The sequence below is a fragment of the Oncorhynchus kisutch genome, unplaced genomic scaffold (assembly GCF_002021735.2).
Source record: "Oncorhynchus kisutch isolate 150728-3 unplaced genomic scaffold, Okis_V2 scaffold3444, whole genome shotgun sequence".
Lineage (NCBI taxonomy): Eukaryota > Metazoa > Chordata > Actinopteri > Salmoniformes > Salmonidae > Oncorhynchus > Oncorhynchus kisutch.
The window spans coordinates 402,323-413,111 of record NW_022265389.1 but is presented as its reverse complement, the minus strand read 5'-3'; the positions used below and the strand labels follow the sequence as shown (position 1 = coordinate 413,111).

Sequence of the window (10,789 nt, the reverse complement as noted above, 5' to 3'; positions counted from 1 at the left end):
TCGGCCGATTAATCTGTATCGACTTTTTTGGTCCTCCAATAATTGGTATCGGCGTTGAAAAATCATAATCGGTCGACCTCTACTCATGATGCCATCTATTTTGTGAAGTGCACCAGTTTCTCCTGCAGCAAAGCACACCCTCAACATGATGTTGCCACCCCCGTGCTTCACGGTTGGGATGGTGTTCTTCGGCTTGCAAGCCTCCCCCTTTATCCTCCAAACATAACGATGGTCTGTATGGCCAAATAGTTATATTTTTGTTTCATCAGACCAGAGGACATTTCTCCAAAATGTATGATCTTTGTCCCCATGTGCAGTTGCAAACCGTATAGTCTGGTTTTTTTATGGCGGTTTTGGAGCAGTGCCTTCCTTGCTGAGCGTCCTTTCAGGTTGTGTTGATAAAGGACTCGTTTTACTGTGGATATAGATCCTTTGGTACCTGTTTCCTCCAGCATCTTCACAAGGTCCTTTGCTGTTGTTCTGGGATTGATTTGCACTTTTCGCACCAAAGTACGTTCATCTCTAGGAGACAGAATGCATCTCCTTCCTGAGCAGTATGATGGCTGCGTGGTCCCATGGTGTTTATACTTGCATACTATTGTTTGTACAGATGAACGTGTTACCTTCAGGCATTTGGAAATTGCTCCCAAGGATGAACCAGACTTGTGGAGATCTACAATTTTTTTTCTGAGGTCTGATTTCTTTTGATTTTCCCATGATGTCAAGCAAAGAGGCACTGAGTTTGAAGGTAGGCCTTGAAATACATCCACAGGTACACCTCCAAAAGCCTCAAATGAGGTCAATTAGCCTATCAGAAGCTTCTAGCTTCTTCCTATCAGAAGCTTCTCTCTCTCTCGGTCTCTCTTTCACTCTCTCTGTAGCTCTCTCTCTCTGTCTATGTAGCTCTCTCTCTGTCTCTCTGTCTATGTAGCTCTCTCTCTGTAGCTCTCTCTCTCTCTGTAGCTCTCTCTCTCTCTCTGTCTCTCTCTGTATCTCTCTCTCTATATATCTCTGTATCTCTCTCTGTCTCTCTCTGTAGCTCTCTCTGTATCTCTCTCTCTCTGTAGCTCTCACTCTCTGTATCTCTCTCTCTCTCTCTCTGTATCTCTCTGTAGCTCTCTCTCTGTATATCTCTGTAGCTATCTCTCTCTGTCTCTCTGTAGCTCTCTCTGTATCTCTCTGTAGCTCTCTCTCTGTCTCTCTCTCTCTGTCGCTCTCTCTCTGTAGCTCTCTGTAGCTCTCTCTCTCTCTGTAGCTCTCTCTCTCTCTGTAGCTCTGTCTCTCTCTGTAGCTCTCTCTCTCTGTAGCTCTCTCTCTCTGTAGCTCTCTCTCTCTGTATCTCTCTCTCTCTCTCTTTCGCTCTGTCTCTCTCTCTCTCTCTGTCTCTCTCTCTCTCTGTCTCTCTGTAGCTTTCGCTCTGTCTCTCTCTCTCTCTCTCTCTCTCTCTCTCTCTGGTTCTCTCTGTAGCTCTCGCTCTGTCTCTCTCTCTTTCTCTCTGTTGCTTTCGCTCTGTCTCTACCCCCTCTCTTCACACTGTACTCCTAATTCTGGAGTCTGGTCTGTATGGGGGAGTTTGGTATAACTGTTCTGGCTGTGACTGTGTGACTGCTCGAACATTAGCTAACTCCTTCACTGTGACTGGGCCTGGGTCAAACCCTCTCTGGGAACACAGGTGTTGTTCTGTTGTTGTAACAATCAATTAGGAGCCATGATCTGTAAACTTCCTAAGATGTGACCCTTTCACCCTGGTGCTTGGCCTTGTGCCAGCTGGTGATAAGCTGACAAGCCTCGGAGTCGTCAGACAAAGAGAAAGTTGCTCAGGCAAATCAGTGTTCTCCTCTCGCTGTTGCTCTTTCACTTGCTCTCTCTCTCTCTCACCCCCCCCCCTCTCTCTCACCCTCCCTCCCTCCCTCTCACACACACACACACACACACACACACACACACACACACAATCCAGGTGAGGGCTATGAGAGCATCCTCCTGGTTGTGTGTGTGTGCGTCTGTGCGTGTGTGAGAGAGAGAGAACAGAACAATGAGCATCACTCAGACAATGCAGCTACTTTCTCTTCCTGGTGTGTTCTGACAGAGAATTATCATGCTGACTGTTCTGTGCTGACCGACTGCTCCATGCTGACTGCTCCATGCTGACTGCTCCGTGCTGACTGACTGCTCCATGCTGACTGCTCCGTGCTGACTGACTGCTCCGTGCTGACTGACTGCTCCATGCTGACTGCTCCGTGCTGACTGACTGCTCCATGCTGACTGCTCCATGCTGGCTGACTGCTTCATGCTGGCTGACTGCTCCATGCTGACTGCTCCGTGCTGACTGACTGCTCCGTGCTGACTGCTCCATGCTGACTGACTGCTGACTGCTCCATGCTGACTGACTGCTCCGTGTTGACTGCTCTGTGCTGACTGACTGCTCTGTGCTGACTGACTGCTCCGTGCTGACTGACTGCTGACTGCTTCATGCTGGCTGACTGCTTCATGCTGGCTGACTGCTTCGTGCTGGCTGACTGCTCCGTGCTGGCTGACTGATCCATGCTGACTGACTGCTCCATGCTGACTGACTGCTCCGTGTTGACTGATCTGTGCTGACTGACTGCTCCATGCTGACTGACTGCTCTGTGCTGATTGACTGCTCCGTGTTGACTGCTCCGTGCTGACTGACTGCTCCGTGCTGACTGGCTGCTCCGTGCTGACTGGCTGCTCCGTGCTGACTGACTGCTCCGTGCTGACTGACTGCTCTGTGCTGGCTGCTCCATGCTGACTGACTGCTCCGTGCTGACTGACTGCTCTGTGCTGACTGCTCTGTGCTGACTGCTCCGTGCTGACTGACTGCTCCGTGCTTCTCCACCTGCATTGCTTGCTGTTTGGGGTTTTAGGCTGGGTTTCTGTACAGCACTTTGAGATATCAGCTGATGTACGAAGGGCTATATAAATAAATTTGATTTGATTTGATTTGACTGCTCCGTGCTGACTGACTGCTCTGTGCTGGCTGCTCCATGCTGACTGACTGCTCCGTGCTGACTGACTGCTCCATGCTGCTATGTGTTACAACAGCTCCTAGAAGAAATGAGATCCTCATTCTACCGTCACTCCCCTGTTCTGTTCTATTGCCGTTGACTGTGATGTCACAACACATGATGTTATGTCAGCCCTCATTCTCTCAGTCACACCATCACAACACATGATGTTATGTCAGCCCTCATTCTCTCAGTCACACCATCACAACACATGATGTTATGTCAGCCCTCATTCTCTCAGTCACACCATCACAACGCATGATGTTATGTCAGCGCTCATTCTCTCAGTCACACCATCACAACACATGATGTTATGTCAGCCCTCATTCTCTCAGTCACACCATCACAACACATGATGTTATGTCAGCCCTCATTCTCTCAGTCACACCATCACAACGCATGATGTTATGTCAGCCCTCATTCTCTCAGTCACACCATCACAATGCATGATGTTATGTCAGCCCTCATTCTCTCAGTCACACCATCACAACACATGATGTTATGTCAGCCCTCATTCTCTCAGTCACACCATCACAATGCATGATGTTATGTCAGCCCTCATTCTCTCAGTCACACCATCACAATGCATGATGTTATGTCAGCCCTCATTCTCTCAGTCACACCATCACAACGCATGATGTTATGTCAGCCCTCATTCTCTCAGTCACACCATCACAATGCATGATGTTATGTCAGCCCTCATTCTCTCAGTCACACCATCACAACGCATGATGTTATGTCAGCGCTCATTCTCTCAGTCACACCATCACAACACATGATGTTATGTCAGCCCTCATTCTCTCAGTCACACCATCACAACACATGATGTTATGTCAGCCCTCATTCTCTCAGTCACACCATCACAATGCATGATGTTATGTCAGCCCTCATTCTCTCAGTCACACCATCACAATGCATGATGTTATGTCAGCCCTCATTCTCTCAGTCACACCATCACAACGCATGATGTTATGTCAGCCCTCATTCTCTCAGTCACACCATCACAATGCATGATGTTATGTCAGCCCTCATTCTCTCAGTCACACCATCACAATGCATGATGTTATGTCAGCCCTCATTCTCTCAGTCACACCATCACAACACATGATGTTATGTCAGCCCTCATTCTCTCAGTCACACCATCACAATGCATGATGTTATGTCAGCCCTCATTCTCTCAGTCACACCATCACAATGCATGATGTTATGTCAGCCCTCATTCTCTCAGTCACACCATCACAACGCATGATGTTATGTCAGCCCTCATTCTCTCAGTCACACCATCACAATGCATGATGTTATGTCAGCCCTCATTCTCTCAGTCACACCATCACAATGCATGATGTTATGTCAGCCCTCATTCTCTCAGTCACACCATCACAACGCATGATGTTATGTCAGCCCTCATTCTCTCAGTCACACCATCACAATGCATGATGTTATGTCAGCCCTCATTCTCTCAGTCACACCATCACAATGCATGATTGTTCTGATGGGAGAACTGGCCCCAATACTGTTCTGCTTTTACAACTGCTTGTGTTACTGTGGTGCTTCCAAACATAATTCCATCATGAGGACAGAGTGTGAGTTTATCAGGAGCTGGTCGATCAACCTCAATGATACTGGAATCTAGAAACGTCTAACGTCAACTACACACGTCTGGTGTCATATCGGGAGGGTAAAAGTCACCAAGCCGAATCCTATCATATCACTGTGAAACAGAGAGGTCTTTATCCACGGTTTGGTGTAATCTGGTGTCCTTACATGCAACTAAACTAGTAACTTGAGTCAGGATTTGACCAGCTTCCTTTCAATACAATTCAATCAATTATTTATTTACGTTGTAGTCCTACATTGTTTAGATGTTACCGGAGAGCCAAGTCCAGGTCCAAGAGGCTTCTAAACAGCTTCTACCGTCTAAGCCATAAGACTCCTGAACAGCCAATCAAATGGCTACCCAGACTATTTGCATTGACCCCCCCACCCCCTCCCCTCCCCCCAATTGTTACTCTGCTGCTATTCTCTGTTTATCATCTATGCATAGTCACTTTAACTATACATTCATGTACATATTACCTCAATGACCTCGACTAACCGGTGACCCCGCTCTTTAATTATTTGCTATTTTTCTATAATTTATTTATGTTTACCTTCAGTTTATTTTAGTAAATAATTTCTTAACACGTATTTTTCTTGAAACTGCATTGTTGGTTAAGGGCTTGTAAGTAAGCATTTCACTGTAAGGTCTACTACACCTGTTGTAGTCAGCATTTCACTGTAAGGTCTACTACACCTGTTGTATTCAGCATTTCACTGTAAGGTCTACCTACACCTGTTGTATTCAGCATTTCACTGTAAGGTCTACTACACCTGTTGTATTCAGCATTTCACTGTAAGGTCTACCTACACCTGTTGTATTCAGCATTTCACTGTAAGGTCTACTACACCTGTTGTATTCAGCATTTCACTGTAAGGTCTACTACACCTGTTGTATTCAGCATTTCACTGTAAGGTCTACCTACACCTGTTGTATTCAGCATTTCACTGTAAGGTCTACTACATCTGTTGTATTCAGCATTTCACTGTAAGGTCTACTACACCTGTTGTATTCAGCATTTCACTGTAAGGTCTACTACACCTGTTGTATTCAGCATTTCACTGTAAGGTCTACTACACCTGTTGTATTCAGCATTTCACTGTAAGGTCTACTACACCTGTTGTATTCAGCATTTCACTGTAAGGTCTACTACACCGTTGTATTCAGCATTTCACTGTAAGGTCTACTACACCTGTTGTATTCAGCATTTCACTGTAAGGTCTACTACACCTGTTGTATTCGGCATTTCACTGTAAGGTCTACTACACCTGTTGTATTCAGCATTTCACTGTAAGGTCTACTACACCTGTTGTATTCAGCATTTCACTGTAAGGTCTACTACACCTGTTGTATTCAGCATTTCACTGTTAGGTCTACTACACCTGTTGTATTCAGCATTTCACTGTAAGGTCTACTACATCTGTTGTATTCAGCATTTCACTGTAAGGTCTACCTACACCTGTTGTATTCAGCATTTCACTGTAAGGTCTACTACACCTGTTGTATTCAGCATTTCACTGTAAGGTCTACTACACCTGTTGTATTCAGCATTACACTGTAAGGTCTACTACACCTGTTGTATTCAGCATTTCACTGTAAGGTCTACTACACCTGTTGTATTCAGCATTTCACTGTAAGGTCTACTACACCTGTTGTATTCAGCATTTCACTGTAAGGTCTACTACACCTGTTGTATTCAGCATTTCACTGTTAGGTCTACTACACCTGTTGTATTCAGCATTTCACTGTAAGGTCTACTACACCTGTGGTATTCAGCATTTCACTGTAAGGTCTACTACACCTGTTGTATTCAGCATTTCACTGTAAGGTCTACTACATCTGTTGTATTCAGCATTTCACTGTAAGGTCTACTACACCTGTTGTATTCAGCATTTCACTGTAAGGTCTACTACACCTGTTGTATTCAGCATTTCACTGTAAGGTCTACTACAACCTGTTGTATTCAGCATTTCACTGTTAGGTCTACTACACCTGTTGTATTCAGCATTTCACTGTAAGGTCTACTACACCTGTTGTATTCAGCATTTCACTGTAAGGTCTACTACACCTGTTGTATTCAGCATTTCCCTGTAAGGTCTACCTACACCTGTTGTATTCAGCATTTCACTGTAAGGTCTACCTACATCTGTTGTATTCAGCATTTCACTGTAAGGTCTACTACACCTGTTGTATTCAGCATTTCACTGTAAGGTCTACCTACACCTGTTGTATTCAGCATTTCACTGTAAGGTCTACTACACCTGTTGTATTCAGCATTTCACTGTAAGGTCTACTACACCTGTTGTATTCAGCATTTCACTGTAAGGTCTACTACATCTGTTGTATTCAGCATTTCACTGTAAGGTCTACTACACCTGTTGTATTCAGCATTTCACTGTAAGGTCTACTACACCTGTTGTATTCAGCATTTCACTGTAAGGTCTACTACACCTGTTGTATTCAGCATTTCACTGTAAGGTCTACCTACACCTGTTGTATTCAGCATTTCACTGTAAGGTCTACTACACCTGTTGTATTCAGCATTTCACTGTAAGGTCTACTACACCTGTTGTATTCAGCATTTCACTGTAAGGTCTACTACACCTGTTGTATTCAGCATTACACTGTAAGGTCTACTACACCTGTTGTATTCAGCATGTCACTGTAAGGTCTACTACACCTGTTGTATTCAGCATTTCACTGTAAGGTCTACTACACCTGTTGTATTCAGCATTTCACTGTAAGGTCTACTACACCTGTTGTATTCAGCATTTCACTGTAAGGTCTACTACACCTGTTGTATTCAGCATTTCACTGTAAGGTCTACTACACCTGTTGTATTCAGCATTTCACTGTAAGGTCTACCTACACCTGTTGTATTCAGCATTACACTGTAAGGTCTACCTACACCTGTTGTATTCAGCATTTCACTGTAAGGTCTACTACACCTGTTGTATTCAGCATTTCACTGTTAGGTCTACTACACCTGTTGTATTCAGCATTTCACTGTAAGGTCTACTACACCTGTTGTATTCTGCATTTCACTGTAAGGTCTACTACATCTGTTGTATTCGGCATTTCCCTGTAAGGTCTACTACACCTGTTGTATTCAGCATTTCCCTGTAAGGTCTACTACATCTGTTGTATTCAGCATTTCCCTGTAAGGTCTACTACACCTGTTGTATTCAGCATTACACTGTAAGGTCTACTACACCTGTTGTATTCAGCATTTCACTGTAAGGTCTACTACACCTGTTGTATTCAGCATTTCCCTGTAAGGTCTACTACACCTGTTGTATTCAGCATTTCACTGTAAGGTCTACTACACCTGTTGTATTCAGCATTTCACTGTAAGGTCTACTACACCTGTTGTATTCAGCATTTCACTGTAAGGTCTACTACACCTGTTGTATTCAGCATTTCACTGTAAGGTCTACTACACCTGTTGTATTCAGCATTTCACTGTAAGGTCTACCTACACCTGTTGTATTCAGCATTACACTGTAAGGTCTACCTACACCTGTTGTATTCAGCATTTCACTGTAAGGTCTACTACACCTGTTGTATTCAGCATTTCACTGTTAGGTCTACTACACCTGTTGTATTCAGCATTTCACTGTAAGGTCTACTACACCTGTTGTATTCTGCATTTCACTGTAAGGTCTACTACACCTGTTGTATTCTGCATTTCACTGTAAGGTCTACCTACACCTGTTGTATTCAGCATTTCACTGTAAGGTCTACTACACCTGTTGTATTCAGCATTTCACTGTAAGGTCTACTACACCTGTTGTATTCAGCATTTCACTGTAAGGTCTACTACACCTGTTGTATTCAGCATTTCACTGTTAGGTCTACTACACCTGTTGTATTCAGCATTTCACTGTAAGGTCTACTACACCTGTTGTATTCAGCATTTCACTGTTAGGTCTACTACATCTGTTGTATTCAGCATTACACTGTAAGGTCTACTACACCTGTTGTATTCAGCATTTCACTGTAAGGTCTACTACATCTGTTGTATTCGGCATTTCCCTGTAAGGTCTACTACACCTGTTGTATTCAGCATTTCACTGTAAGGTCTACTACACCTGTTGTATTCAGCATTTCACTGTAAGGTCTACTACATCTGTTGTATTCGGCATTTCCCTGTAAGGTCTACTACACCTGTTGTATTCGGCATTTCACTGTAAGGTCTACTACACCTGTTGTATTCAGCATTTCCCTGTAAGGTCTACTACACCTGTTGTATTCTGCATTTCACTGTAAGGTCTACTACACCTGTTGTATTCAGCATTTCACTGTAAGGTCTACTACATCTGTTGTATTCAGCACATGTGATAAATAACATTTGGATGTGATTATTGAACACTGTTATGCCTATAGGGTCACAGCTAGGTAATTACATTTTAGTTACAGTGTAACTCCTCTGGTATGGCATAAAGGCCAATTAATGCAAAGTGTTTAATACGCTACCCAATCAGCAATGAACACACACCATGCTTTAGGACTACACTGTATAGCATAAAGGCCAATGAACACACACCATGCTTTAGGACTACACTGTATAGCATAAAGGCCAATGAACACACACCATGCTTTAGGACTACACTGTATAGCATAAAGGCCAATGAACACACACCATGCTTTAGGACTACACTGTATAGCATAAAGGCCAATGAACACACACCGTGCTTTAGGACTACACTGTATAGCATAAAGGCCAATGAACACACACCATGCTTTAGGACTACACTGTATAGCATAAAGGCCAATGAACACACACCATGCTTTAGGACTACACTGTATAGCATAAAGGCCAATGAACACACACCGTGCTTTAGGACTACACTGTATAGCATAAAGGCCAATGAACACACACCTAGCTTTAGGACTACACTGTATAGCATAAAGGCCAATGAACACACACTGTGCTTTAGGACTACACTGTATAGCATAAAGGCCAATGAACACACACCATGCTTTAGGACTACACTGTATAGCATAAAGGCCAATGAACACACACCATGCTTTAGGACTACACTGTATAGCATAAAGGCCAATGAGCACACACCATGCTTTAAGGACTACACTGTATCATGACTTGTCCTTTACATCAACTCCTCTACATCCAGCAGGTGCAGGTCCATCTGATGTCGTGGGGACTAATAACACAGACACACACGTGGACCATGAGGTTTGAACGAGATGAGTTACCTGACTGATGTTACACGTAGGTGACATTAGCTCAGATATTCTACGTTTTACAAGGTGATTACCAGAGAGAAACATAAAAAAAACACCTACAAAGACCGTCTGAAGCTACACTCCGCCATGCCTGAGGTTTCCAAACCGTTAGAGATGTACTCACGGGTTTAATAATACTGTAGCCCAATACAACGGGACAATGATTTACTGGGATAAAGACACGATTTAAAAACGGATGAAAGACAATCTCACTGAGACACTGGGATGTCTCTATATCTAAACGATTTTTCTGCTATTATACGATTTTATGTCGCTAAACCCAGCCAGTCTGGTTAAATGTTAAATGATAGTCTAAACAATGGAATTCGCCGAATACAGCGTTTCTCTGTTGGATGGTTATTACTGAAATATCAGTAACTACATTTTGCCACACAGTAATATCCCGCATCATTACAAGCCCGTGGGTTTCCCTGGATCACAATAAGACACAGCGGGTTGCCTTTACTAGCGGTTAGTAGCTACCGTTAACAAACCGGTGTTCACATGTCTTACCCAGCAGTTCTTTGGGGACCTCTGATACTTCCTCGCTCATTTTTGAAGTCTTGGCTCGACGATAATATCCAACGGAAAACACAAAAATACTGTGTGTCAATAATTCAAATAATAAAATAACGGGTGGATACAACAGACAGAGAGTCCTGCTCGCGAAGTGTCAGGTGCCGCTCCGAACGCCCGGTTACATGTTTCCCTCCCCTCGCGTTTTCGGTAAGATGTATCCACATTTGCCTGGGCGCATATCCCTCCGTTTCCTGTCCGTTTCTAAAACTCAGGATAGGAAAATCATACATTTAAAAAATAACAGATTTCCTCAGAGAATCCGCTGATTAACGGCTAGTAGATGACACCATCAGGGCTCACCTCGCGAGAATGAACCGCCACCGGAAGAATCACACAC

General features: G+C 43.8%; 1 pseudogene; it reads right to left on the bottom strand.

The window, feature by feature from the left end:
• Window positions 1-10,789, bottom strand: part of LOC116371612 (F-actin-uncapping protein LRRC16A-like) — an 87,562-nt pseudogene extending 76,773 nt beyond the window's left edge.